This window comes from Canis lupus, chromosome 5 (genome assembly GCF_011100685.1).
Source record: "Canis lupus familiaris isolate Mischka breed German Shepherd chromosome 5, alternate assembly UU_Cfam_GSD_1.0, whole genome shotgun sequence".
Lineage (NCBI taxonomy): Eukaryota > Metazoa > Chordata > Mammalia > Carnivora > Canidae > Canis > Canis lupus.
The window spans coordinates 61,595,116-61,622,727 of NC_049226.1; the positions used below are offsets into that span (position 1 = coordinate 61,595,116).

General features: G+C 49.5%; 1 protein-coding gene and 1 long non-coding RNA gene across 14 annotated transcripts in view; one reads left to right on the forward strand and one right to left on the reverse strand.

Moving 5' to 3' along the window:
• Positions 1-27,612, forward strand: part of CAMTA1 (calmodulin binding transcription activator 1) — an 848,163-nt gene that overhangs the window by 529,959 nt on the left and 290,592 nt on the right. The window lies entirely within an intron of this gene.
• Positions 20,204-22,281, reverse strand: LOC111095980. The gene is made up of 2 exons (XR_005359849.1): positions 22,055-22,281; positions 20,204-20,859 (listed from the first exon to the last, which is right to left on the reverse strand). It is a non-coding gene; the product is annotated as an uncharacterized LOC111095980 (long non-coding RNA).

Sequence of the window (27,612 nt, forward strand, 5' to 3'; positions counted from 1 at the left end):
TGGTGTCTCCTTTTCTTACTTAGCCTGCACATGAGCATGAATCTGTGTTTCTCAGTCAATGCCATCAACGTCAATGTTAATAATTATAACAGCCTACAGTTACTGAGTGCTCACATGTGCCGGCGCTGTTGTAAGTGCTTTGCATGTAAGAGCTAATCCAGTCCACATGGCAGCCCTATGTGGCAGGCGTGTGCGGGTCACCCCAATGTGTGGGAAGGAAGCTCAGGGAGATGCAACAAGCAGCTTCAGGTCATAGAGCTAGTCAACAGCAGGACCAGAGCCTGAACCCAGAAACACTTTCCAGAGCCCATCATCTCAGCCACCACCCTACAAAGCTGTTCAGTGGCTACACCCTCACCCTGGTGGTCACCCTGAAATGGCTTCATCACCAGCCCAGTGTCCCAGATGGACACTTCTTAGGTCCTTGCTGGCTCCCTGCACCCTGCACTTGGACAGCAGGAGCATATGAAAGAGGGACACTCTAATCCCAACTTTTTCAACCTTGGCACTAGTGTTTTGGACTGGATCATTCTTTGCTTTGGGGCTGTCCTGTGCCTTCTAGGATGTTCGAGATCATCCCTGTCTCCATCCGCTGGAGTATTTCTACCCGGTGGCAACTCTGTCACCTCAAGTGGTGACAACCAAGAATGTCTCCAGACTTTGCCAAACATGCCTGGGAGGTGAAATCGCTGGGGTTGAAGAGCCCTGCCAAAGCTGCAATGTACAGAAGACATTTGCTCAAGTGCAAGACTTGACAATCTGGGAATGTTGGTTCCCCTCACTACTCTATCACCCTGAGTTGGCTGCTGTTGAATGAAATGAGGCCCAGGCATGGACACTGCACACATGCAGGCAGGAAGGAATGCTCTGCCTCCATTCACCGCCCCTCCCCAGGCTATAACTTTCCCCTGTGCAGATGGAAGGAAAAGGGTTGCATCCAAACCCAACCAGAACCCAGTAGAGCAGAGGAGCCAAGAGCAGCAGGAAACCCAAAACAACGATCGCCGGCTTCCAGACAACTTTGCCTTTTTGCCTTGTGGGGAAACTTATAAATTATTTGGAGAGCAATATTAGTCTTTTTGCTTCTGAAAAAGGTTCTGCATCTTTAATAGAGCCTAGTTTTGAAACATAACTCACAGAGTTGTACAAATACCCCATCAATAGTGCGGTGGCTCATTTCATTGTTCTCAGCGCATGGAATCTTCATTATTTGCACTGCTGATAAAAGGCAGCATTTTCAGCAGATCTGCACTACTCCATTTAGCGGAGAACAATGATTTATTCCTCCCTCACTATTGGACATCCTCAATTTCCTTGGGTAATAAAGAATGCTCCCACGGATGGGATGAACAGGGACAGCCGGTGGCTCCGAGCCGGGCAAAGGCAAGAAGAGTGGGCAGGGGTCCTGACCGGTGACCCCGCCAAGGGAGAAGGCCCCAGAGTCAGCCTCCTGGCCCACACTGACAGCCGCAGCCTCTGGTGGAAGCCCAGACTTAGCACATGGCATTGACAAATTGCCAGGAAGCAGCGTGGTCCCTGATGGAAAACCGCCTATCTCAGCACCGACAGCCAGCGAGCGCCCTGCCCAAACCACTCCTTCCTCCACAGAGATCAACATCTCACTGAGCCTTTATTCGATACCACAACTCAGGGAGGCGCAAAGTTAGAATGTGTGTGCATTTGCCTTGCGCGGTTTTCTCCATATTAGAGAATTCATAGCCTGCTGAGAGAGGGGAAATCAGAGTAATAGCCTCAAACTGGAAATGGAGGTACTTGCACAGTCCACACAAAGGGGATTGTTGCATCCTCCGCCTGGCGGGAAGAGAGCCTGCCACTGGGCAGACAGTGCAGGTATGGGGCCATGGACAGTGACAAAAAGGTCCTGAGTAGCTGCCTCGCCTGAACACAGATGCAATTTGCTGCATGTCAGCCTCGCTTGAGTGGAGGGAAAGAAGTTTTGAGAAGTCTCTTGGTGTTCCCTGATGCACTGTAATGGCTCTCAAGACTTGGATGAACTGGTGGACCAGCTGCTAGATGAACCTTTAGAAGTAGTGGGATGGCAGTGAAGGGAGTGATAGGTATGCATGCTCACTAGATGCCAGGGCGATCGGGGCTTCTAGGAGGGGAAGGGAGGCCTCTGGATCCAGGCACTAGGCCACTATTCTGTTAAAATAACTGGCAGATAGCCACAGCCCTGCCAGGTGGGTTGGAGAGGGAATGATGCTTGCTAGAGCTGTGTGTTCTTAGAAAGTTCTGGAAGCAGGCAACTTAGGAGTTTGTGGTCTGAGTCATTTCCTCTGGGGCACTGAGAAAGCCAAGATGACCTGTGAGAAGGGCACTCAGCCTGGTCCCAGGCCACCCCACAGCCCTCTCCCCACCACTGGCCACACCCCGTGGACTACAGTGGGGGCAGGATTGGTGACCAGAGAAAGCAAAATCCTGCTTCAAAGACTAATTACAGCTGCACCAACCTGGCTTTAACTCCCTGGTCGCCACTGGGGGGTCTGAGGCAGACACACATAATAAGCATGTTGGCAAAGAAAGGAAGAATGCCAGTCATGGGACCTGCATCGGTGGGGACAGGCAATGTATTCAACCATCATGACTCATTTCCCTTCCCCAAACAGCGGTGGACTGGGCCTTTCCCCTATGCAGGCCTGGCCCTATATCACCAGCCTAGATCCTCCTAAATATCTAAATATTGGGAACCTGGTCCCAGGCAAGACACATGAGACACAGGTTTGATTGTGAATTTGTGAATTTCCCACCATAACCACCTTTCCATTGATTAATGCAAAGCTTATGGAGTCAGCTCGAGGCCCCCCCGTTGTTGGCAAAGACAGGAGAGTCGGGGAGTGTCATAGGGAGGGGCACCTGGGGTGGCAGAAGGGAGCGGGCAAAGACAGAGATCACCTTCTGCCATCCCATGTGGGCCCTTCCTGCAGGGAGCAGCCCTACTGAGGCCTCCCAGCTGCCCTACTCCCTTGCCTGCCTTGGACTGGGAGCTCATGAGTCCTCAGCTTTTAAAACACTAGTGGGGAAGTCAAATAAATATTTCAAGGTCACCCAAGGTCTCCCTTGGGTCTTATTTATTTCCAGAATCGTGGCCATCTCTATCTAGAAATGTTTCCAATTGCAGAAGTATGAATAGTAAGAATGCAGCTCTTTATTTATTTATTTGATGATGAATTTATTTATTTTTGCTGCTTATACTACCTGGATGGGTCTGGGCATAACTGGACAGCAAGTGGCTCTGTTCTGGCTGGTCCTGTGCTTGTCTGCTGTTGGCAACTGCCTGCCTGCTCAGGGAGCATCTTAGTGGAAACCCTGCATTGCATTCATTCCTCACCTTCTAGAAGGATAGCTCCAGGGAACTCGGGAGGAGAATGTGCTGCCACCATACCTGAGCATGAGCTGGGATGTGCTGTTGTCTTGGTAGTCCTGACACCAGAACCTAGAACTAGTCTACAAAAACAGTGCCTAATAAAGGCAGGCAGCATGCCCAAGTGACCTGGTCCTTCTGTGCCAGTGAGCTCATGGGGGCCCTTTCTCTCAATGATACTGTCCTCCTAAGAGGTGGAAATTAGTATACCTGCTTTATCGTGCAAGTCAGTGGAGGAAAAAGTTGTAGTCCCAGGCAGGCACCGGGGCATCATGGAACTCAGACTGGACTCAAGGCCCTCCCGACTGCAAACAACCCCTGTGGTCTGAACCTGGGACTGTTGTCGTTCTGAAGATGGAAGCCAATGCACTGTGTGTCTGATATCGATTATCATTTGCCCCACCTCCTGCCCACGTGTGCAAAATCACCTCCCAGATGTGTGCTGCTCCTCAGGGCTGCTTTATCCTGAGCCCATGTCAGAAGGCTCTTGTGAATGAGATCACAGATTGGATCAATCTGGAGGTGTGGCCTCTGCTGTATGGCATTCTAAAGAGGACTCTCTGTGACATAATAGCACTGCTAGCAAGCGCCCACCCCAATCCCAGCACATGGAGAGCACCGGGGTGGCAGGTCCACAAGAGAGTATGAGCTATTCTGGCTCATTCGCGTCTCCTCTCTATACCCACTACCCCAGGAAAGATCTGAAAAAAATCCAAGAGTTCATTCATTTGGCAAATTTTTAAGGACTTAAGTGTGAGGTATTGGGAATATAACAACTAACAAACCCTTGTGACGGAGAGACAGACAAGTAATAAATGTATAAGGTCGATACATAGGTTAGGTATGGAAGTCCAGATGTAGAGGAGACTTCAGGCATGGCCTGATCAAGATTTTGACTTGTTCTCTGTGATGCTTTCTATGATTCCCTCCTCTTTGGGTTTTTCTGATCCTCAGCTGGCTTCCCTCATGTTAATAAAATGGGTGTAGGCATTTCAGACCTTACAGGCACATCGTCTACTGTCCAAAAGAAGACAGAACCTGTCTTTTCTCAACCATTAAGGAAAAATGGGCTTCACTCTGATTGGATCAGTTGAGGTCATCTGACTACTTGGAAACAATCACTTTGGCTGAGAGGATGCAATTAGTTTAGACTAAGGGTTGACAAATCATAGCCTATGGACCAAATTCAGTCTACTGTTTTTGTAAATAAAGTTTTTTTTTTTTTTTGCAACACAGCCCATTTGTTTACATAGTGTGCATGACTGCAGAATCAAAAAGGTAACAAAGACTTTATTGCCTACAATGCCAGAAATATGTGCTATCTGATGTTTTATAGAAGAAGTTTGCCAACCCTGGCTTAAACACACCTGAGTCTACATTGGAGGTTGATGTTAGAGGAAATTGCCTCAACTTTTATGAGGGTGACATAATGGGGCAGAGGATGGAATAAATGCTGGGACGGGATTCAGTCCATGCTAGCGTATCCTATTCATGGATTCATTCAGCAGATGAAGCTTGGTCAACGTAGGTGGAACTTATCCTCTTTGCCCAACCAGAGAGAACCTGATTCAGAGAAAGAGAGCAAAGCCACGTTAAATAGAACAGCCAGAGGGGGGAGTAACCCAAATGTCCCTCAACTGAAGAATAGATAAACAAACGTGGTATCTCCATAGGGTGGAATATTATTCATTCATAAAGGGAAATGAGGTACTGACATGAACTAAACATAGATGAGCCTCAGAAGCAGGACACTGAGTGAAAGAAGCCAGACAAAAAGGTCATGTTCTGTGTGTGATCCCATATCTGAGAACTATCTGGAATAGATAAATCCATAGAGACAGAATGCAGACTGGTGGTTGCCAAGTGCTGGCGGGGAGGGGTCACAGGGAGTAACTTCCTAATGGATGGGTACGGGATTTCCTTTTGGGATGATGAATGTGTTCTGAAACTTGTTAGTGGTGATGATTTCACAACATCGCCAAAGTGCTAATGCCACTGAATTGTACACTTTAAAATGGTGAGTTTTATGCTGCCTGAATTTTATCTCGATTTAAAAAGATCAAAGCTAAAGAGCCTGCGCTAAACTGCATGGGAAGGCTTGTGGGCTCTATAGGTGTTCAGAGGAGGAGCCCCAGGGCCAAGGCCTGGTTTCCTGGCAGAACTTTATTCCCACATTTTCTGAGCTCGTGTCCCCCATAGGCTTCCCGCCGGCGCCCCAGGTGCCCCAGCGGCCCCTGCTCTCCGCCCCCGCAGAGGTGTTCTGACAGCCGATTGCATGCCTTGGGGTGGCACCACAGGCGACCCCCTCACCTGGCTCTCTTTAGCACCCTGGTGGTGGAAAGCCACATTGCATGACAGAGTCTATAAATTTGCCTCCAGGTTTGGCATTTATGTTTGCCACCTTTGTAAAAATATTATTTCCCATCGCTACCTGGTTTTTATAATGTCAATATACTAAGATCTACCTCTCAGTATTACATTTTATACACAATGCCGCTTTCTTTATACCCTAGAGCACATGTGTTTTTCTAACTTGGCTTTCAAAAATAGTTGGTTTTCAAAGAGATGTCACGGGAGACTTGCTGTTGGCAGTGAAAAAAAGGTTCTTTTTTTTTTTCTTTATTGTGGTCTGGAGCAAAATATGTGATGGAATCCTTAATTGAAATTCACCTTTAACATTCAAGTTATATTTTTATTACAATTTGAAATCCATTGTGAGGGATCATTATCTTTGGGGATTCATTTCCTTCGGGATGTTTCTTCCCTGGTGTAATTTAAATCCAGGGAGCCCAGAACAAACACCAGTGTCTCATATTTCGAGCTGGTGGCAGAAAAGGCTGCTGGCATCGGTGCCCAGGAAACATAAAACAAAGCGCTGTCTCTGTGGATCTTCTTGTTGGGTTCTCTTCAGGGCATTCTGGGGCACTTCTGTGCCTCTCACCAGTAGAATTCCCCAGCGGCCAGGGCAGTGGCCGCCTGGACCAGCAGGCAGGATTGAAAGGGGATTGAACTTCTTACTCTCTCTGCCTCTGACTCTGTACTTTGATCTTTCAGTCTGCTTGACTGCCTCTCCCCACCTCCTCTTCCTAAGGAAATGTTTCCTTGTGTTTTTATTTTTCAAACTCCACACCTTTGGGGAGCCAAAAAAGCTATCTGTGTCTCTGCACCTGTGTTCTCTAGCACAGACGCGGTGAGGCCTTGGCCAGGCTGACACAGGACTGCCAAAGCAAGCAGGGTGGGAAAGGCAATTCTTAATCAGCAGTCACCACTTTGGGAAATATAACAGCAATTTAATTAATTGCCCAATGCCAGTGTTCAGGACAGTCTGCGAGAGCTTCTCTAGAATTTGAGGAAATTATTACAAATTGTGCATTCAACTCTTAGGATGAATACCAGAATCCAGACATCATATGTTTCGACATGTCTATTATTTATATGCAAATATGGCTCTCACAAAAGGATTTCCCGAGAGACTGCTGGGTTAGTTTTCCTGCAAGCTCAGAAAGTGACTGTCCATCAGCCTGGCATGTCCCTCTCCTTGGGTGTTCTCAAAAAGGTTTTCTGGTTAGATCAGATTTCACTGCTTTTGGCCACCCTTCCACTGGGGCTGCTGAGCTGAAAAAAATTCTCCTTCTTTATAGCGTAATTCCATTTTGGCTAAGTAAGACTCTGGCATAAATACGTGCTTGGTACAAATAGTTTGAAGACTTTCTGGAGACGAAATACTGGTCCTCCTTTCCTGCCAGGCAGGGGTGGGCACTCTAGGCTTTCTGAAAACAGCCTTGCCCGCCCACCTGGTTGATCAGGTCATTCTGAATTGCTAAGCAAAGCTGTCAGAGTCGAACATGTTTGCAGATAGCAGCAGCAGGAGCCACCAAACAATGAAAACAGTGGCTAGTTAGCATTTATTGAGCATTCATCTGGACTAGACTGTGCCAAGGGCTTCATCATAACATCCTAAGGTCTTGGAAGGTTGATGAAGATAAGCTGCTTTCTAAAGAAAGTGTTTTAAGAAAATGTGCTCTGGGCAGCCTGGGTGGTTCAGTGGTTTAGTGCCGCCTTCAGCCCAGGGTGTGATCCTGGAGATCCGGGATTCCCTCGTCGGGCTCCCTGCATGAAGCCTGCTTCTTCCTCTGCCTGTGTCTCTGCCTCTCCCTCTCTCTGTTTCTCATGAATAAATAAATAAAATCTTTAAAGAAAAAAAAAAAAGAAAATGTGCTCTGGAGTCAGACTACATTAGAATAGAATGCAAGTGACCAAAACCTCTGAATGGCAGTGGTTTAACTAGAATAGCTTCATTTCACTGTCTTGGAAAAGATTGGTTAGAGGATCCAGAGCCAGCATGGCAGCTCGTGGCTGATCAGAATCCCAGCTTCCCATAATGCAGCATCACCATTCTCAATACACAGCTTCTACCTCATGGCACAAGATGGGTGCTTGAGCTCAAGCCATACTGTCTGTCTTTTAGCAGCAAGAAAGGGGAGAGAATACTTCTGCCTATATTCCATTGACCACAACTCAGTTACAGCCACATATAACTGCAGAAGATGCTGGGAAACATAGTTTTTCTTCTGGGTGGCCATGGACCCAACTAATTCTCAAAGAAGAGATTGGGTAAAAGGGTGCAGAAGCTCTCTCTGCCATCGAGACCTAGATGCAAGCTGATAGTTTGCCTTAACTGAATTAGGATCTGCCTTCAGAATATCATAAATGTTTATCTATAAAGTCTGTAAAACCAGGTACTTGATAGGACTGTTTTAAAAGATACACGAGACAGTCACTCTGCAACGTGTGGTGTAAGGCCAGATACAGAGAGAGCCTGGGAAATGGTGAGAGTCATCATTGCTCCTCAGTCTGAGGCCAGGCTCCATCACTAAGGAACTGGTAAATCCCTAGGGGGAGCTGGAAAGCCAGATCATTTATTTTACAGCCTGTAGCTTATACATTGTGTCTTTACACCTTGCCACATTTGCATTCCATAATAACCCAGTGTGTAGGTGTTCATGCCCCCACTGTAGGGAGGTTGGTCTCAGAACTTGGACCCATCACTCAGATGTCAAAACCAGTGCTCTTTTCATTTCTCTATACATGTATGCACCTTCCTGCATGTAGGAAAAATAAAAGGAAACATTTGACATAAAGCATTAAGTGCATGCCACTTTGTTACAGTGATTTATTAGCTAAAACACCCAGATACACACACACTCACACACGAACACAGACCTAGGAATTTCTATATATACAAGATACATATATAGGGGTGCCAGGGTGGCTCAGTTGGTTAAGGGTCTGCCTTTAAGTCAGGTCACAGTCCCATGGTCCTGAAATCATGAGCAGGGAGCCTGCTTCTCTCTCTGCCTCTGCCCCCAGCTTGTGCTCTCTCCCCCTCTCTTTCTGTACTCTCTCTTTCAAATAAATAAATAAGATCTTTAAAATATATTATATACATATATATAATAGTCTGACATAGGAATATACATTATATATGTATATTATATATGTATATGTTATGTAATGGTGGAATCTAAGAAATTTGTGGGGGATGCTTCCCTTTCTGTGTTAGTTCATATATTTATACAACCAATATCTATTTACTACGCACCTCCTCTGTGCCAGGCAGTGTGCTGATCACTGGGAATATAGCGATGAGCAAACAGACCATCTCTGTGCTTGTATGGAGCCTCGTGTTCCATGGGGGTCAGAAGCAAGATCATCACATCATCACAAAACAAGGGTACACTTACCTATAAATGGCACAGCAGAAACAGCCTGATGCCTGGAGAGTGTGGGTCCCAACCCCACTTCATTGACAAACAGAGATCTTTGCCACAGGAAATGAAGAAGGAGGGTCAAGATGGATATTGTTGCCAAATACAAATAGTGGAAAATGCCTTTATTCCCCAGGGCTCCTTGGCAGCCACTGAACATTCATTCATCTGTGCACACATTCAACACAGTGTGGTATGGTGATCTGGAACATGGACTCTGAAGACATATTCAAACTGGTTAAAATCCTGATTCTGTCTCTTATGGCTCAGTAACTAATCTCCATGTGCTTCAGTCTTCTCATCTGTAAAATGAGGGCAAATAATTGTATACCTACTTCCTAGGGTTGTTAAAAGCATTGAGGCGAGTTACTATACCTAAAGCACTTAGAGTAACATATGGCACAGGGTAAGCCCTACATAAGTGCTGGCTCAGGAGGATGGTGGTTAGTGACACTGCTGTTGATGGCATTGATAAGGAGGACATTGGTGATGATGAAGATAATGACATTGATGAAGAGGAGGAGGATGGTAATGATGACACTGATGAGGAGGATGAGGATGATGGTGATGAGGATGATGACATTGAGAAGAAGAGAAGGGCAGTGATGATGATGACACTGATGAGGAAGAGGATGATAACACTGATGATGAAGAGGAGGAGGAGTATGACTTTGATGAGGAGGAGGTTGGTGATGATGATGACATTGACAAGGAAGATGGTGATGATGCATTGAAGCTAAGGAGGATGGTGATGAGGATGAGGATGACACTGATGACAATGAGGAGGAAAAGGAGGAGGATGGAGATGCTGATGGTCATAGGGGATTATTAAGTTCCCCCACAACATGCCAGTCACTACCATTGGTGCTGAGTGTGCAGACAGGAACACAGAGAAACTCCCAGCGCAGCAAGGAGCAAATGGGTCCAGAGAGGGCCACAGGGCAGCAGGGGTGTAGGGAACAGCACAAGAGGTCTGCGCTCCAGAGAAAGGCATGGAGCTCTCACCAGAGCTCTTCTCACTCTCCATGGAAAGCCACTTGGGAAGGCAGAGGGGTCATAGGAAAGCTGTAGCTGCCTTTTCGGGAAGGCTCCATGGGGAGGCTTTGATGCAGGGTGTGGGCACATGGGACAACAGATAGAAAGGAGGCCATGGCTCCACTCAGCTGGCTGGAAATGCCACCCACAAAACAATGTGTACTCACTGCTTCTTGGGGAGCTTTGGAAGTGGCCAGGGCTCTAGGACTGTGAACCTTGCCTGGTAGTGATGCTGAGTGCCCGGGACCAGTTGTTCCCCTAAGCCGATCGCTGTGCAGCCCTGCAGGAACCAGCACTGTCTGTGATGATCTCTGGCCTTAGAGAACCTCCTCTGAATCCATTGGTAAATTTTTGGTAAATAAGTAACTGGAATGCCTGATATTTGCTTTTGTATCATTCACAGTTAAAAGGAGTTTGTGTCCATCTGAGCAGCAAGGGCACACATTAGATAAATCAGTAATTCCTTGCCATTTTGTCACTTAATTTTTTGTTAATATAATTAGGATAGAGATAGTTAAGTCTAGGTGTGCTAAATCACAGACCATAAAAAACTCCATAAATCACTTCAGCATGTGACTGGGTTTGAGGCGTGGTTGTTAATCAGGAGGGGCAGGGCGGTGGCTCTCGGGATCAGCTTCTGGCAGGGACCCTCAATGAGCTTGTCCCCCAGTCCTCCCCCGCCCCACACACACAGACACCTGCCTCCTCCCCAGACTGCAGCCTCCCTAGAGCTGCTTACCCCAAGAAGGTCTAGTACCCCCTACTGTTTAGTGGGGGAGATGCCCCCTTTTGAAGGCCATTCTGAAGACTTGAGATCTGAGGCCACGCTGCCTTTGTGTGGAGTTGGGAGGCTTCCTTCCCAGTGGGGATCACACTCAACAGGACCCCCGCCTACCACTCTTCTCTTGGAGGCTGCAGTCTTAATTTCCAACTCTGTGGGCCTGATGGGACCCCCCGCCCCTGCCCCGGGCTTGGGTGTGAGGCAGGCTGGCCAGAAGGCTGTTCTGTAGCCTGTCAGGACTGGCCAGCCCCTGGACATCTGCAAGTCAGCTCCTTCACCTATGGAGAACGTTTGGTCCAAGGTGAAGTGGTGGTGCTGGCTCACACCCACACATAGCAGCTCCAGGGTAAGAACCAGTAAAAGACTGGTCCTGCCAGCTCCCAGCCTTCACACACTTGTCAGAGCCTGAACCTGTCCCATGACTCCTGATGTTGCATCCAGAGGCTAAATCTTTTCCAGTGAAACATGAGTGGCAAGGGACAGAAGGACTCAGGGACACATCTGACCACCTCCCAGACTTTGGCAGGATTCTGACTCCCCTTACCAGTAGGTGCCTCTGTCTGGGGATGGGGTCAGCCAGGTCTGGCAGGAGATGGATCCAGGACTCACAGGCTTGAGCTCTGGCCACAGGGGACAGTACTCCCCCTGTGGGCTTCAGCTGGTGAAGGAAGTCCTGCCCTCCATCCCCTCTTACTGTCCGGGCCACCCTGCTTGCTATTAGCATGACACTTGATTTTAGCTGTACAGCAGCATGCAATATTTCCAGAACAAATAAAGCTGCATAGACATTTGCTTTAGGTGTTTTACGTTTCAACTTGAATATGTTTAATTAGGCTCTGCTGTTTGAATAGCATCTCTGTGGGGATGTTTGGGGCATTTAAATTTCCTGCCCACATGCCAGTACTTTAAGTGAGGGGAACCAGACAGGCTGGAAAGGGTCCTGAGAGGCCAATCAGCACTCCCTAGTGAGCGAGCCAGCAGGAGAAGCAGCCCCACAAAGAGGAGCAGCAAAGACCAGAAGGAAAGTGTTCTGGTGAAGCCAGGCCAGCCCTGAGCCATTTGGAGAAGGCTTCATGGGGTGCTTGCCCAGCAGTGTCCCGGAGGCATGTTGAGCTCACCCCCCATCTGCCATAGGCACAATGGTCCCCGGTGTTCAAAGTAACTTTGGGGTACCCTCTCTACCCACTTACATCTGCTAGAGCTCAGCTGGGGCCCCACCCTGCCAGCTGCTCCCATCCACATCCAGCCTTCTGGCTCCAGGTGTTTCTGTCTGATTGGAAATCTGGGGCCTATCTAATGGTCCTATTCCATCCACTGTGGTGTAGAGCTACTTTCTATATGCATGAAGCTCTTTCACTCCAAGGTTCTGGGCTGCACACATCTCTGGCACCCCAACATTGCACTGTGCCTCCCTCAGAGTTTACTCTGAAGGGCACCTCCAAAGCCTGTCCTTGCTTCCCACGGCTGTTAAAGGCAGACCCCCTTGGGAAATCCAATTTCAGTGACCATTATCAAGGAGAGACACCAATGCCCCCCACAATGCTCTTGGGGATGCTGCGCTCTGAAAGATGATTTGTTGTCAATAAAGCTGCATTTTTGAGCCTGATTTCCATCTGGGACAAGTATGAATTGAATGGTCCACATTTGTGCCTAGGGCATGGTGTTGAGTGGATGTCACAGACCTCAGATGCTGAGCTCAGATTCTGTGTGTGTGTCCCACTGATGTCCTTGGCCTCCGGAGCCATACTGTCACCCAGCGGAGCTGGTCAGTGCAGAGCAGGACCTGGTATCTGAAGACCCTGACGTGGGCCCTTATCCACTGAGAGATGGCAGGCTCTGAGTCACCCCAGTGATGGCAATGGTGATGCTAACAATACCAAGGGCCCCAGCCCCGACATGTGGTTTTCAGCCATGGCCAGGTCCTCAGCTCTGCACTGGGCAGCTTCTCCTTATATCCTGTGGTTACATCTCATTCCCAGCTCCCTCACCTCTCCTAAAGCCCCCCCCCCACCGAGGTGCTCTAGCTCAGTGATGCCCCCCCTTCTGCCTGAGAGGAACATGCTCTGTGACACGACAAAAGGGGTGGGAGGTCTTACCAGCTGTGTGACCTGCAACAAGTAGCTAAATCCCCACTGACCTCCACCCATGCCTCAGTGGAAGGGAACCCCAACATTCCTCAACATTGCACAGTGTTGAGGAGTCATGAGATAACTGGTGAAAAACACAGGCTCCTTCCTCCCCCTCCAACACCCACACAGGCCACGGAAACGGCTAAGGAAGCCCTACTGCCAAGTCTAGTGGCTCTTTGGTCTTTCCCATGACATTTGGTGGTGCTGCCCACTCCTGTTGCCATGGTTTCTCTGATGCTATTTCTCAGGCCCCTCTTATCTTACTAAACTTTTGGTTCCCAGGCTCCTTTGCTGGCTTCTACTGAAAGTCATAATCCCCTAGAATCCTGCCCTTGGCCTCCTGGCTCCCCAGTGTCCCTGCATTCTGCTCCAGGCAGGGATCTTATCCCTTCTTGAGTTCAGAGCCCTGGCTGGCGCCCCCCTCCCACTCCCCGTGTGTTCTGTAGCCCTCTCTCATTGAACATGCTGGCTGGAACCTCTTACCAGCACCGCCAGCACCACCAAATGTCCAGCTTCAGTCCCTGCTACAGTCACAGCAACATCGGCATCCACCCAGTCCCTGAACCAGGAGGCCTCATGATCCTAATTTCTGCTTGCCGTCCACATCCCCAATCCACCCCCCACCCCCAACTAGGCTCTGGGTTCTCTCCTCCCGTCTGTTCTGTTTTTCCGCCATGTCTCTGAGCTTCCTGGCTGCAGCCACCTCTGCAGCAGGCAGGGTCCAGCTCCCCTGGCCCAGCCGGGGGGCTTCCTCCTCCTGCGAGTCCCTGAGGCCTCATGTGCTTCTCTGCCCGCCTTAAAGCTAGAGGCGCATCCTCAACTAATGCACGTAGAGAGAAAGCTGCAAAATAGATTTTAAATTGTGCATGGTATAAAAATGATAGCGGGAGATTGGACACAGATGGGTAGGAGGTTATGATGGAAAAGAATTTTGCTTAATCTTGGAATGAAAAATACTCTGATCCTGGCAGAGTCCAGTCAGAAGGAATTTCCAGCAAGATCTGTCTTCCTGCCACATTGTCTTCAACACAATTGATCTTTGCTTTTATTGCTTTTCTCCTCCCTTCCCCTCACTTGGCTTTTTTGCAGATGATGCACGGAAAGCCCTTTGTGTTGCTGGAGCCATCCCCAGGTGTGCCCTTGCTCGGAGCTGCCCCTCCTTCCCCTGAGGTCAGGCGGAGGGGGCACCACAGCTTCAAGCCCAGCCTTGGGCAAACTGCCATCCTAGGGATCATTTCTAGCACTGGAAATGGTGGGGGGCTCCCACAGGGCCGCGGGGGGCACTGGGCGCTGGGGCACACGGAAACGCGCAGCTGCAGTGGGCCCCGCTCTCCAGGGGCTGTTCTGTGGTCCCCGCCACTGCGGCCACGGCGGAGGGCGGAGCTGGGCACAAGCCCGTGCTCTGCTTCCCGCGCCCGCGCCACCTCAGCTAGCTGGGGGCCCCCCCAACGCTGTCGGGAGCCGCCACAGGTTGCCCGGGGCCAAGCTGGCGGCCTCAGGTCTCCAGCCGGAAATGGCGCGGATGCTGGTGGGGGTTTGGCAAGGGAGGCCTGGCGGCCAGGTGTCTAGACTGCTGCCCAGAGAGGAGGCAGGGGCAGCTCTGTCCGTGGTGAGCCGGACAGACAGAGTGTCTCCTTGTGCTTGTCCATGGGACCTTCTGACCTCGAGCCATCGGGGGGCGGGGGGGGCCCATCGAAGCGCCCGGCTGGGGGGCTGGGGCACCAATGCGCCCCCCTCACTGGTATCGGATGTTCATGCAGTCGGTGGGGGCTGTTACCACCCTCTCCTCCTGGAAGGAGCAGCCTCAGAGCCCAGCGCTGGGTGGAGACGCTGTTCTCAGGCCTGGCGAACAGCTGGGCCCCGGGGGGGTTGGCCAACCCCTCTCCCTGCCAAGCCCAAAGAGGATGTGCTTCCCAGGAAGGCCCCTTCCCTCTCCAGACCCAGAGTCAGGTGGAGCCCGTTGCTTCCCGTCAGCAGCTCCCGTTTCCACCCCAGGGAGGCCTGTCCATTCACAGACACAGACACGGAGACCCAGGCTGGGGGCCTCGGCCTCCGCCACCTTCATCCGGGGCAGGGGCTTTGGCCGGCTCTCCCTGCGTCGGAATGGCGTGCCCTTTGCTTGTGCTGCCTTCTTCCTGGGCCTGTCTCCTTGCTGGAGGCCCCTGGCAGGGCGGGGCCCACCACCATCCGCTACTGTATCCCCAGGGCCATGCGGAGCCTGGAAGCCCTAAGTAGGGGCTCCATAAGTGAAAGGAAGGGAGGGAGAGAGGGCGGCAGGAAGTAAGGACCACGGGAGGGAGGGAGGACGGGAGCTCCCGGCACAAGCCTCAACCTGGCCGACTTTCCTTGGAGGGACCTGAGCAGGTCTACTCTGCCGTGGGATGGCCCCCAGACACTCCCCACTTCCACGCGGTCTCTCCTTGGCCTGTGGCTGCCCAGCTCCATCCTTCCTAGCCTATCCCCCTGGGGCTATCGGTGGTTCTGGACTCTACCACTGCTCCCTCCTGCAGCCCTGCTGGCTCTCTGGGTACCAGGAGTCTCAGGTGTCCAGACCTCTCACACATGCCCAGTGAGTTCCCTTAGCGTTGCCTATAGAACAATCTGCTTCCTAACTAGACCCTGAGACAAGCAGAAAGGACTCTACCCATTCCAGGCTTAGCAGGAAGGCAGGAATGTCTCTGGGGGAGCGCAGGCCCACCTTCTCTGCTCATTTGCCCTTAGAGACTGGTCCCTTAGAGACATTGGCAGCCACGAGGCCAAACAAGCCTCCAGTGTGTTGCATGTGGGCAGACTGTGGGTGTCACTGATCTTAGCACCAGGAGTGTGAGAGCGGAACAGGAAAGCCTGTGTCTCTGGGAGCTTACAGAAGCCCCTCATGGTACTCTAGATGGGAAAGAATGGGTGGAAGCAGAGTCCCCAGAGGAACAGGGTGAGGCCAAGGGGGGGGGGGCACAGATGGGAGAACCTGGTGGCCTCTGAAGCATTGGGGAAGACAGGAGGTTAACCCTCATGGGCATGGGTGGGCTCAGTCCAGGCTGCATTTGGGGGTCTAATGGCTGCCAGGAGGTTTGCTTTCCAAGCCTAGGGAACTAATTTAGCACACAGGCACTTTTATCAGAATGCACTATTTTAGCATTTGCACAATTACTTTTCATAAACTTACCTGTTGCCTGGCCTGCATTCTGAATTAGTGACTCACCTTTACCTGCTGCTTCCTGGGGGGCTGATCTGGGTGCAGGAGAGGAGGCTGAGCAGAGCCTAGAGCCTGAGCATGTTCAGGGCTGACCCATCCCACTCCTGTCCTGGCAGTCTGAGGACCTGGAGAAACTCGGCTGGGGTCAGGGCCTCAGGAACCTGCCAGATTCCCATGTCTAAAGGTCAGGGTTCACTGGTTTGGGGAGGAGGGTGACACAAGGTGCTGCAAGTGCCTGCTTTCTCCAAGTATCCAGCATAAGGCAGGGACCTGCTGTTCTGGGGTTCACTCTAGGTGGGCATCCTGGCCCCACACTCCAGACCAGCCTCCCCCTAGAACTCCATCTGGACCCAGGGTGGTGGGTGCCATTGCCTGTATGACACCCCGTGTCTGTCCGAGGGGCTGGCTGCAAGTAGCAGTACCAGCTTTGGGAAGCGGACAGACCCGCACTCCAAGAATGGCCCCACCATGTATTAACACTAGGAACCTACCTTTGTTCTCCTCTCTAGGCCTCTTTTACCCAGAGTAAGGTGGGGCTGATAATAATCTCTATTCCTGTGCCCAGGACCTCTTTCAACCAGCTATGGTCGGTCACCAGACATGCAAATGAGTGTCATAGAGAAGCTTATAACTTACAGATCCCTAGAATCAGAATGCCATGCAGGGCCACATGGGGAAGCACCAGAGTCATTCAGGAGGCTGAGAAAGCCAGAAGAAAATGTGGGCAAGAGCCTTTACTGTGGTTTCTGTGGGAAGGAATGGGCAAGGCAGGGTATGCAGGCTTAGGATTGGCCAATCTGAATAACCTCAGTGCACTCTGGGCTGTAGGGACTGTTCCCATGCTGTCTAGTTGTGGTCCCGGGATGATCAGGGCAGAGGAATATTGCTCCCTGGAGTGTAAGAGCCAGCTAGAGCAGGTGATTCTAAGAGTGGGTTCTGGATTGGTTGCATATGAAAGGCATGCTCTGTGGTGAGTCATTTGCTATGTCTCAGAACTAGCTAGCTGGAGGGGAGGGCAGTGCCTCCCAGGTCAGGTGGGCAAGACCCCAGCTGCCAAGGCATAAAGAATACTGAAAATAACAAAATATACTTAGTACAGACATCCCATGTGTGACAATTTCCTGGCAGGACCCGAATGGTAAGCACTCATTACCAAAGAAAGAACGCGGGATGCCCAGGAGTCCCCTCCACCCTGAAGAAAAGGACAAATCTGCCTCATGTCTCCATGAGGAATGAGTAGCCTGCCGCCCGAGGTGTCACACCCTGCAGCTGACAGCAGAGTTCTGCCTGGACCTGAGGCAGGCGGCTCTCCCTACAGTGCCGGAAGTGCTCGGGAGGCACGGCTGTCTCTCCCAAGCTGGTCATTTTTGCACTCACTCACAGGAAGGAGATCACCTCTCTGTCAAAGGTGCTGGGTGACATGTCCAGCTGGTTCCCTGGTTCTGGGATGGTTTCCTGTGTCCAAATATCTAGATGCTTCATGTGACCTTTTACACAGAGCCCATAAGCAGGTCCTTCTGCTGACTCTTTACAGTCTGTAAGTCTTTTGTGTCCACTTTTTACAGATCGGGAAACTGCTGCTCAGAAAGACTTGAGCCACCTGCCCCAGGTCCCATGGCTAGAAAGTGCTTGGGTACAATGAACACACAGTAAAATATCCCCTTGTGTGTCTGGTTCTGAGAGCCTTGGCAAAAGCATATAGTCATGTGATCACCACCAAAATCAAGATACAGAATATTTTGGGGGTCTGAAGGTACAATCTCCCAGTTACAAAATAAACGGGTCATGGGTGTGTCATGTGCAGCATGGTGACTGTAGTTAATAATACTGGATTGCATATCTGAAAGTTGCTAGGAGAGTAGATCTTAAATGCCCCTCATCACACACAAAAATTTTTTCCTTTGTAATTATGTACAGTGACAGATGTTAACTAGGGTTTTTTTTTTTTTAAAAAAAAAAAAGATAAAGAATGTTTCCATCAGCTCAAAAAATTTCCCTGTGTTCCTTTTGTTGCCAGGTCCTCCCCACATCCCAACCCCTGGCAATCTTGATCCGTTTCCAGTCCCTATAGCTTTGCCCTTTCCAGAATGTCATATAAGTGGATCATACAGTTACCATAACCCTTTGAGTCTGCCTTCTTTCACTGAGCACAATGATTGTGAGGCTCACCCACATCGTCACATGTGTCGAACGTTCACTCCTTTGAATTGGTGAGTTGTATTCTGCTGTGTAGATATACCACGGCTTATGTAACCATTTATCTGCTCAAGGACATCTGGGCTGTTACCAGTTTGCAGCTATTGTAAGTAAAGAACTATAAACATTCACATATAGGTTTTTGTATAGATGTGAGTTTTTATATCTCTGGAATAAAGTCCTAGGAGTGAAATTGCTGGGTCACCTGGTGAGTTTATTTATCAGAAACAGCCAAACTGGTTTCTCAAGAAACTGCACCATTTTGCATTTCTACCAGCAATGTGCAAGAATTCCAATTGCTCCACATCTTTGCCAGCATTTGATATTGTCATTTTTAGGTTATTCTAATGCGTGTTTAGTAGTATTCACTGCACTTTTAATTTGCATTTCCCTAATGACTAATGATGTTGAGCATCTTTTCATGTGCTTATATACCATCTGTAAAATCTTCTTTGGGGAATGTCTGTTCAAATTAATATTGCCTCTTTTCCTTTGGGTTGTTTGTTTTCTTATTATTGAGTTTTGAAAGTTCTTTATATTTTCTAGCTACAAGTCCTTTATCATACATGTGATTTCCAAATATTTTCTCCAGTATTTTCTAAATAAAATGAGAAGCACGTGGCTTCTCATTTTATTCTCTTAATAGCGTCTTTCAAAAAACAGATGTTCTTATTTTTGATGAAATCAGATTTGCCAATTTGTTCTTTGATGAACATGTCATATCTAAGTAGTTTTTGCCTAACTCAAGATCACAAAGACTTTCTGTGCTTTTCCTAGATTTAGATTAATGTCTACAACCTGTTTTGCATGAATATTTGTATGTGGTATGAGGCATGGATTGAAGCTCTTTTTTTTTAACATATGGATATCCAGTTTTTCCAGCACCATTTATTAAAATGACTATCCTTTCCCCCATTGAATGGCCATTGCACTCTTGCTGAATATCGATTGACCATGCATATACGGTTCTATTTCTGGACTCTACTGATATTCACCCCTTTGCCAATTCCATGCTGTCTTGATTACTGTAGCTTTGTGGTAAGTCTCAAAATCAGGTAGTGTAAGACTTCCAACTTTGTCTTTCTCTTTCAAAATTGTTTTGGCGATTCTACTTCTTCGCCTTTCCATATCAGTTTTAGAATTAGTTTGTTGATTTCTCCAATTTTGATTGGAATTGTATTGCATCTACAGCTCAGTCAGGAAGAATTAAAGCTTACTACTACTGAGCCTTCCGGTTCATCAATATGGAACATGCCTGTATTTACATCTTGCTTGATTTCTTTCACCAATGTTTTATAGTTTTTAGCATTCAGATCTACACGTATTTTATTAGATTTATTCCTAACTTTTGTACTTTTTGCTACTACCACAACTGATATTTTTTTTCCATTTCCAATTGTGTGTTGCCATTATAGAGAAATGTGATTGATTTCTCTTGTTGTGTATTGAGCTGAGTTCAGGTCTTTTTGGCTCCACATTCAGCCCTGCACCATGCCCCCAGGCTATCTCCTTGGCACCAGGCACTGGGTCTGGGAACTGGGTTACTGGGTTATTGCCCCAGCACCCGAGTCTGAGTCGCCAGCCTCTGACTGTAGATTTTCTCTCTAATACAAGGATTGAGCCACCTGCTCTTCCATCACTCCCAGGACTGTTCAAGATGAGTGACTAATACAGCAAGGGCCTCGGCACTCTGACATGAATAGTTTGACATACTTGAGATCTAGTCATTTTTCTTTTTATTCCAATCCAGGTGTTATCATTTGAATCTTGGGGAAAGTGGATGATGTGGGAGGATGGATGAGTCAGGAGACAGCTGCTCACACTCTGCAGGGCTCCAGTGGCCACCCACCAGTCTCTCACACTGGCTCAGCAGACCTGGGGGGCCTCCCTTGTGTGTGTCCACCCCTGACCTGAGAGCACCTTCTCCCCTCACTTTTTTCTCTCACCCATTGGGGAGACCCAAGTGAGCCTTTTCTCCCTGCTTTCTGCCACAGCACGCCATGGCTGTGCATCTGTCATTATCTCTGAGGCAGTGACTAATGGTACCCTGTCCTCACTGGGGTTGGTTATCCACCCCACGCCCATACTGTGGGCATCAGGGGGGCATCACATTCATTTCTGTGGCCTGTCACAGGGCCCATCAGTGCCCCAGTCACAGTGGGAGTGCCATGTTACTGAGAGACACCATGCCTCTCTCAGGAGTTCCAACTTCTTCCTTTCTTCCTCACGGTTTGCAGTCACTTTACGAGGCGCTTCTGTTGGCTTGGCAGCAAGCACCAGCAGGCAAAGCTAGCAGAGTCACTGGTAAGAAGAGGTGGTGAGCAGAAGCTGGGGGAGGTCAGGAGCCCTGCTTGACGTTACTGTTGAGATTGGAACTGAAGAGAAGTCCAGAATACAGCATATCAGCCTCCTGCATGGCCCCCATCAGAAACACCCTTGCCCAGACCCTGTCAGCAGAGTGTTCTCTTCCACTGTGAGGAAAGAGCAGGCCCACTAACATCCACTCATTACTCTTTCATTCATGAAATAGTCCCTGGTGCCAAGTAAGCACTCATGGAATAGATGATGAATAGATGAATGGATGAATGAATGAATGACCAGGCTTACATACCAGGCACTATACTAGGTATTTGGGATACTCAGACGAGTGGGAAACAATGCTAACCCTCAACAATATCATGGCCTAGTGAGGGAAGTGGACACAAAAATAAAAATAACAGTGTGGGTAAGTCTAATGATAAAGATATATGTAGGGAGGGTAGAGAGGGAGCTCCCAAGAGGGCTTTCTGGAGGAGGTGACACAAGACCTTCAGTGATGAGTAGCAGCAGCTGGTCAGGTGTTGGGGAGAGGGCAAAGGAAGGGGAAGTGGTAGACGGGAGCAGCTCCACCCTGAGCATAGGAGCAGCCTGCTGCTCTGGCCAAGCTACAGGCAGGTGGGTGAGGTCTGTCTGTGCCTCGCCCTTCCGCGGCTGAGGACACTCAGCAGCTGCATGACTGCAGGTAGGCTTTGCAGACTGGGACAGTTAGTAGAAAGTCATTGGTCGGGATGCCTCGGTGGCTCAGTGGTTGAGCGTCTGCCATTGGCTCAGAGCATGATCCTGGGATCGGGAATCGAGTCTCACATCAGACCCCTTGCAGGGAGCCTGCTTCTCCCTCTGCCTGTATCTCTGCCTCTCTCTCTCTCTCTCTGTGTCTCTCATGAATAAATAAATAAAATTAAAAAAGAAAGAAAGAAAGTCATTAGTTATCCATGGAAGAAGTTATAAGAGTCACCACGTCTGGCCTCTTTGCTGGGAGCCCATGGTGGTCTTCACTGAATCCTCCCCACACCCTCTGAGGGAAGCTCTGGGGTTATTCCATTTACAGAGAGGTGGGGTGACTTTCCCAAGGTCCCACTGGCTTCTCAGTGGTGGAGCCGGGCCCCAATCACTGTGTGGTGGCATTATCGATTGCTGTGTACCCCACTGTGCCAGCAGCTAGCATCCCTAATCTCGTTTAGTCCTCACAAACCTAAGATGGATGGTTTATCTACATTTTACAGATGAGAGCACTGAAGCCCAAAAGGTTACCTGTTGTCCTTAAGGTCACAAGGTAGGATTTGTCCTCTTGGTCCTGACCCCAAATCTCTGGTTCTTAAGTCATTGGCCAGCCCTTTATGCCATCAGAGGGAAAGTCCTCTGGGAGAGAGTCACTGCCCATGGTCACACATGGCCTTATGATGATAGCAGGACCAGGGATCCACACTGTCGAGGTGCTTCTGCCAATGGTGATGATGTTGGCTTTTCTGGTTTGGGTAACTGAGGCTCCACACTGGAAGTCCATGATGCTCTTCCTTCCCCATTCATGATGGCCTAGGCACTCTGGGTCCCTCCTCTGCCCTAGGCCATTCCACTATGGACCCCTTCACCCAGGCTTGTGGCCACCCTGCGCCAAACACTGACCTGACCGGCCCAGACCTGACTCCAAAAGTTACTTTGACCATGGCTGCCCCAGCCACATCCACTGGGGGTTCCAACCTCCCCAGCAGGCTGGCCACATTGAATGGCCTTCCCACTGCAACTCTGTAGGCCACACTGGCATTTCCAAAGAGGGTGTGGCAAGGCCCATCCCATGGGCACCTTCTGGGCCTGGCCAGGCTGTGAGTCACTACTGTCCCTGGCTGTCAGCAGGCCCTCCAGGCAGCCTTTCAAAAGCTGCTTGGCTGAAAGAAGTGCCATGTGAAACTCTGAGGCCTATAAACTCACTTTTGGATTAACTCTGGCCCCAGTTGCCAAGTGGCATTAGGCTTTGGGAGCAGTCGATAGGACAAGATTATTTCTGAGGACCATATCCCTGCCAAGGAAACTCCTAGCTAGGGCATCCAGACTCCTCGCTCTCGACCTGGATGGTGAGGTTACGGCATGCCAGCACGCTGTGTGCCTGGTCAGCTTTGATCCAGGAATCTCTTACCACCAGCAATGTCTAAGTCAGACCAGTGGGACAAACTAAAACATGTTTTTCCTGATGTTTTCAATGTAATTTTTAAAAATCAGTAATTGCATTAGTTTTTTACTGCTGCCCCAACAAATTGCCAAAAACCTACTGGCTTAAAGCAACACACATTTCATATTTTACAGACACCTGATGCAGGTCTCGCTGCGCTATGATCAAGGACAGGGCTGCACTCCCTCTGCAGGCTCCAGGAGACCATGCATTCCTTTACCTTCCTCAGCATCTGGAGCACCTAGAGCCGCTGTTCCTTGGCTCATGGCCCCATCTCCCATCTTCAAAGCCAGCAATGTTGCATCTCTGACCCTCCTTCCACTGTTACATCTCCCTCTGACCACAGTCTGGGAAAGGGTCTTTGCTTTTAGAGATGCATGTGGTTCTGCTGGGCCCACCTGGATAGTCCAGAACACCCTTCCTGCCTCACGATATTGAATGTAATCACATCTGTGAAATCTCTTTTATCAGGAAAGGCCACACAGTCACAGGCTCCAGAGATGAAAACATAGACATTATTGGGTGTCTGTTATTTTACCCACCATGTTACTATGGCTCAAAGAACAAGATGGTATTTTTAAAAAGTATACTTTTATACTTCTTTTGTATTTTTCCAGCATTTGTACAAAAGCACATACATGCACATATTCCCCCTTTTCACACTTCTTACCGATTTATTTATTCACAATTATGAACTTTGGCTTTTGTCATTCAGTGATGTATCCTGGAAAGTGTTCCCATTGTATGTCAAAAGTTTCCTTGTTCTTCTTCTCCCTTTCATTTATTTTAATATGCATAGTACTCCACTGGGTAGACGGACCATGATTTATTATTGTTTCCAGTGTATTGCTCTGACATGCATTCTCATGGGAAATAATTCTGTGAGGTCATTTAGCACTTGTGCAAGTGCATCTGTAGGATAAATTCCAGAAATGGGCTCGCTGGGGCAGAGGGTACTTATGCATTTGTAGTTTTTCTATTTGATAATTAAAACATATCTTGCTGAGGTCTTCTATGTCCTTCCGTATTTCAGTCCACTTTATCTGGGGCAGAGAAAGGGAATGAAAGGCACCTGTCACTATTTGTCCATCCATCCTCTTTAACATTTGCTTTAGTAAGGCTGCTGTTTGTTATCTGGTCCCTAACAGTTTACTGCATCCTTTAGCATCATAAAGTATCCTTTTGGACTCATTTTTTGCTTGTTGACCTGAAGTCTACCTTCATGTTGCAGTTTGACCCCTCTTTTAATTTTGCCTGTCCCCGTGCCCCCCTATGTTTTTGCCCAACCTATGGACGCCATCACTGGTCCCACCAGTCCACCCTCATGAAATTCCCTTTGACTTTGGTTTTCCTATGTGGATCTCACCCTTCTACCTGTGCCTCTCCAAAACCCCCCTGCAATGGCTCCCACTCTGCTTTGAGGGGTTTAGAGAACTGACTTTTGATGTGCCCTGGAGTTGATAACCCTCTGGTGGGTACCCTAAGGTGGAGGCTGCCCCTCTGTGCTGCTCACCCATGAGATTAGCCTATGGCCAAATACAAGGCTGATGAGAAACATGTGCTCTGGGGTTGGAGGGCTGCCTTCTCTGTGTGCTCTTGTTGGTGGAGACCTCTGTGCTCCAGGATTTCCAGGGACCTCATCCTTAGCTTGAGCTGTAGGCTCAGTGTCACTCCCTGGGCCCTGGGGAGTCTCCCAGGAGTCTTGCTAAGGGGTCCCTGTCAGAAACCAGGCTGAGAGATCTGTAGGGCCACCCTGAGCTGCTAGACGCCTCCTACAAGAAAGAGCAGGCCTCCCATCCTTTGACTGGAAAACAATTTAAAACACATTTTGAAAAAGTCGGTTCCTGCAGAACAAGGAGATTGATATAAGCAATTTCACGTCTCTCTATAACCAAACTGGAGTATGGAGCCTCCCTAGTTAATGATCAGCATAAAATAAAGGTCTTTTTAGTATAACAATAAGTTAACCATTAATTTTACAGTTGAACGGAGGTGAACTACCATGAATATGGGGGCAGCATTAAAGTTTACGCATATTGTATGGGTTATGCTCCGCAGGTGAGAGGTACTGTTGCTGCTGGGGCTGGTCCCAGGGGAGGACTTCCGGGGTCCTCCCCATTCACCTGCAGGTCGGTATAGTGTGCCCTCCATGAAGCTTCTTCATCAGCTGGGACCCTTGCCTGCCTCAACAGTGGATTCAGGTGTCCCCGAATGAGTACCAGACTTGGGGTGCCACATGCTCTGACCTTGGACATGTGAGTTATTTGTGTGGAGTTTCAGTTTCCTAATCTGTAAATGGGGATAACAGCACACTTTGCATGCCTGGCTTCCATGAACAAGAGGACGACACTTAGCCCAGTGCTGGACCGAGATCTAACAAGTGCAACTCCGTGTTGGATGAGGTGGACAGCACCGTCCCCTGCTATGGAGGGACGGAGGGAGCACCATTCTTACACGGCTGCCCTGTTGTTGCTCTTGGGAGGTTTAACAGTTGACAGTGATCTTTCTCACTCCAGTTCTCATCCAGAACTGCACTAGGAGGTTAGGAGAGCCATCAGGACAAATGTTCCCTCATAAGGATGGAGGGTCCTGCCTGAATGTGGAGCTGGAGCTTCTGCAGCTGCCCAGGATTGGTGGGGCCCATTCCTCCTGTGGAAAGTAAATCCTGCCCAATCTGTGATTCCTTTGGATGAGGAGAATGGAAAAGGAACCACAGGGAGGGGCCAACACAGGGTCCCTGAGTGGTGCAGGGAGAGGGGTAAAGTGGCCCAGCCTTCACAGCATGGAGGCCCCCAGACTCCTGCAAGGAGAGAGGAGGCCCTTTGCACAGCAGCTAACTAGCAGTGAGTGGTCCTGAAAGACATGTGGCCAGATGCCATCGGGCAGGGTGATTATCAAAGTCAGACATACAACCAACAATGGAGAGGATTTTGAAAAGACTCTTGACAATGGGCACTTAGAAGATGTCCTTGAATCACCAGCAATGCCCTTGGCTTTGCCTTTTCCCTCCATCTTAGGTGCTCCCGTGTGCATGCACCATCATCCTCACACAGAGGAACACACACTGAAGGGACCACACCCTAGTGTCCTGCTCTGGCAGCAAGTGACCTTATCCTTATGACCCTGGCAGTCTGCTGCTGCCCAAGCCCTGGGTGAGTTATTTGGGCTTTTTAAGAAATCTCCTTGAGTTTCTGTTTTGTTTCTGATTTGTTGTGCAGAAACAGCCTCCCCCTCCCCAGGCAGGTACACTCTACTGAGTGGACATTTGGGCTGAATTAAATTGGGGGGCCCTTGTAGACCCCATATCTCCATCTCCTACCTCTTTAAACCCAGTGTCCCCAGCCCAGCAGGGCAAGCGAGTGCACTTGGTAAGACAGTTGTTATATGGTTGCTAAACACCTCTTGATTAATAAAAGACAGATTGACTGAGCAAACCCTTCTATAGTGGATTTTGGTGACATGCTGCACAATCCCATGCATAGGTTTTCAATAACATGCCGCTACCTAATTACCTTACAAATGCCTGTCAGCAGGCAGCATTGATGAGGAGGCTGACTCGGGGGGCTTTTGGCTATTGGGGTAGAAACCTAAGGAGAGGTGAACAGATGCCATCAGAGCTGGACTTGGGGGGGGTGGCCACAGGGAGTCAGATGCATGGGCCAAGGCCCAGGACACTGGGGGCAGGGAACCCCCAGAGGGGAGGAAGCCAAAGCTCTCTTGATTGCCTTGAGTCATTGTGATTTTTGTTTTGAGTCACCTCTGCATTCAGGACAGATGGTCATACCTCTCAGAGAAGGACTTGTCTTCATCTGTAGAGAACCCCAGAGTGGGATGTCTGGGTGGCTCAGTCAGTTGAGTGTCTGCCTTTGGCTCAGGTCATGGTCTCAGGATCCTAGGGTCGAGCCCTGCATTGGGCTTACTGCTCAGTGGGGAGTCTACTTCTCCCTCTGCCTCTGCAGCTCTCCCTGCTGTGCTCTCTCAATATCTCTATCAAATAAATAAATAAAATCTTTAAAAAAAGAAAAAGGAAGGAAGGAAGGAAGAGAAAGGAAAAGAAAGGAAGGAAGGAAGGAAGGAAGGAAGGAAGGAAGGAAGGAAGGAAGGAAGGACGGACCCAGGAGTTCCTGATACAGTGACGCAGCAAGGAGCAAGCCAGAGATCCTGGCCTCCAAGGCAGGTCAGCCGGCCTGGTGCCCAGGCTGTAGGACTGCTGCTCATAGGGGACACCCCACCACCTGCTCTGCCAGCCCCCGCCCTGTCCCGGAGGCCAGCTGAGGGGGTACAGCTTGCCCTCTCCTGTGGCCCAGCTGGGGTCCCGTTAAGCCAGAAGATGGCAAGTTGCCCACCATCCATCCTCCTTTTTTTGTCTCTCATCCCGGCCTCTGCCTACACTGGCAGTCATCGTGTTGTGTACCCCAGGGCCCCCCATGGGAACATCACAGGAGTGCACGGGGTGATGGGAAGGAGGAAGCCGCCTAGGCAGCACCACAGCCTGGCTAGCCTCCCCTCTGGGAGACAGCACCCCCCCCCCAAGTCAACTTCAGTGATGGTCCCAGGTGGGTATGTGTAGCCACAGACTTCTGGGCATTAATGTCTGAAGTGAGTTCTGCGCCACAGGTGTCCATCCTGGCTCCTAGTCCTCTGT